At 52.0% G+C, this 2509-nt stretch overlaps 1 protein-coding gene across 1 annotated transcript in view; it reads left to right on the top strand.

Moving 5' to 3' along the window:
• The window catches only part of LOC143277152 (orexin/Hypocretin receptor type 1-like), a 14593-nt gene extending 13684 nt beyond the window's left edge, over window positions 1-909 (top strand). Inside the window, exon 3 of the mRNA XM_076581911.1 lies at window positions 1-909. This exon is cut by the window's left edge and continues 1246 nt beyond it. The gene's annotated coding sequence lies outside the window, so the exon portion shown is untranslated.
• Window positions 910-2509: the final 1600 nt, after the last annotated feature.

Genomic DNA, 2509 nt, shown 5'->3' with positions numbered 1-2509 from the left:
TTGTCAACATTCACCTCTTCAGTATAAGAGCGTTCCGCTTGCAATATTTTGATGATGGTAATTGGGGTGAAACGCTGTTAGCGTCGTCTCTTTCGCCGTTCGTATGGAGAGAGTTAATCTGTTCTTATCTACTACTGGCCGAGGTTTAATACACGCTACAAATGGTGTAGCAGCACGTGTGGATCAGTCTGCACGCTTTTTGACCCCCACCCCCCCTCCCCTTCAAACTGAAAGCTAAACCTGAACTATAAACAGGTGTGTTTAAGCATCGTTTAAAAACAGCAGATATTACGGCCGATTTATGATACAACTTTTGATTAATTCTATTATCAAATGGCCGAGGTTTACCATTGTTTAAACACTTACAAGTGGTGTGTCCCCCCCCCCCCCTCCCCCAAGCGTTAACGCGTTGGTTACGCTGCTGGTCAGGCATCTGTCTACCGGATATGGTGTAACGTATATGGATTTGTATGAACGCAGTGACGCCACCTTGAGAAACTGAAACTGAAACCGAAACTGTTCCGCATGCATTGATGCGGTTTATCAGATTGGTGCCACCGAGCTGTGGAGACTTCACATGATAATGTGAACCATCAAGAAAAGTTGAGGTTTGACAACTCAGAATAGCTGAGTTATAACAACAAAGAACAGCTGACGTTTAACAACTCGGGATAGTTTTTATTCGGTGTGATCACCCTCGATTGTGGAAGTCGTCACTTCACGAAAAAGGGGACCTAACCCGAAGGAAAAGAAACTGAGTGGTTATATAATGACTGGAGACTTCTTGTTGTGTTGTCTGCGGTGATGAAGACATTACAGTGACCGGTTCTTTTGTGCTTCTTCTTCATCATCATCATCATCATCTTCTTCTTCTTCATCATCATCATCATCTTCTTCTTCTTCATCATCATCATCTTCTTCTTCTTCGCCTCTTTAGTGTCAGTCCAGCCTGTCTGATGAATGACGTCTTCCTCTCCAAGTCCTGTCTGGAGCCATGGAGCTTGGTGTGCAGTAGGGTTGGTGTCGTCCTCTCCAAGTTCTGTCAGCAACCATGGAGCTTGGTGTGCAATAGGGTTGGTGTCCTCTCCAAGTCCTGTCTGGAGCCATGGAGCTTGGTGTGCAGGAGGGTTGGTGTCGTCCTCTCCACGTCCTGTCTGGAGCCATGGAGCTTGGTGTGCAGGAGGGTTGGTGTCGTCCTCTCCAAGTCCTGTCTGGAGCCATGGAGCTTGGTGTGCAATAGGGTTGGTGTCCTCTCAAAGTCCTGTCTGGAGCTATGGAGCTTGGTGTGCAGCAGGGTTGGTGTCCTCTCAAAGTCCTGTCTGGAGCCATGGAGCTTGGTGTGCAGCAGGGTTGGTGTCGTCCTCTCCAAGTCCTGTCTGGAGCCATGGAGCTTGGTGTGCAGGAGGGTTGGTGTCGTCCTCTCCAAGTCCTGTCAGGAGCCATGGAGCTTGGTGTGCAGTAGGGTTGGTGTCGTCCTCTCCAAGTCCTGTCTGGAGCCATGGAGCTTGGTGTGCAGCAGGGTTGGTGTCGTCCTCTCCAAGTCCAAGTCCCGTCTGGAGCCATGGAGCTTGGTGTGCAGTAGTGTTGGTGTCTTCCTCTCCATGTCCTGTCAGCAGCCATGGAGCTTGGTGTGCAGTAGGGTTGGTGTCCTCTTCAAGTTCTGTCAGCAGCCATGGAGCTTGGTGTGCAGGAGGGTTGGTGTCCTCTCCAAGTTCTGTCAGGAGCCATGGAGCTTGGTGTGCAGCAGGGTTGGTGTCGTCCTCTCCAAGTCCTGTCTGGAGACATGGAGCGTGGTGTGCAGAAGGGTTGGTGTCGTCCTCTCCAAGTCTTGTCTGGAGCCATGGAGCTTGGTGTGCAGCAGGGTTGGTGTCGTCCTCTCCAAGTCCTGTCTGGAGACATGGAGCTTGGTGTGCAGCAGGGTTGGTGTCGTCCTCTCCAAGTTCTGTCAACAGCCATGGAGCTTGGTGTGCAGTAGGGTTGGTGTCCTCTCCAAGTTCTGTCAGGAGCCATGGAGCTTGGTGTGCAGTAGGGTTGGTGTCGTCCTCTCCAAGTCCTGTCTGGAGCCATGGAGCTTGGTGTGCAGGAGGGTTGGTGTCGTCCTCTCCAAGTCCTGTCTGGAGCCATGGAGCTTGGTGTGCAGCAGGGTTGGTGTCGTCCTCTCCAAGTCTGGAGCCATGGAGTCCCGTCTGGAGCCATGGAGCTTGGTGTGCAGCAGGGTTGGTGTCGTCCTCTCCAAGTCCTGTCTGGAGCCATGGAGCTTGGTGTGCAGGAGGGTTGGTGTCGTCCTCTCCAAGTCGTGTCTTGAGCCATGGAACTTGGTGTGCAGTAGGGTTGGTGTCGGCCACACGGTGCCTCTGAGCCCCTTTCAGGAGGGGACAGGTCTGAAGAATGTGTTCTGGTGTTTCGTGTTCGAGACCACAGGAGAGATGGTGCCAGCCTCATCTTCTTGAACGGGTGGGGCATTGAGACGGGCAATGGTCAGTTCCTAATCCTGTGATCACCAGTCGTT

Source organism: Babylonia areolata, chromosome 33 (assembly GCF_041734735.1).
Source record: "Babylonia areolata isolate BAREFJ2019XMU chromosome 33, ASM4173473v1, whole genome shotgun sequence".
NCBI lineage: Eukaryota > Metazoa > Mollusca > Gastropoda > Neogastropoda > Buccinidae > Babylonia > Babylonia areolata.
This window is presented reverse-complemented; position numbering and strand designations above follow the sequence as displayed.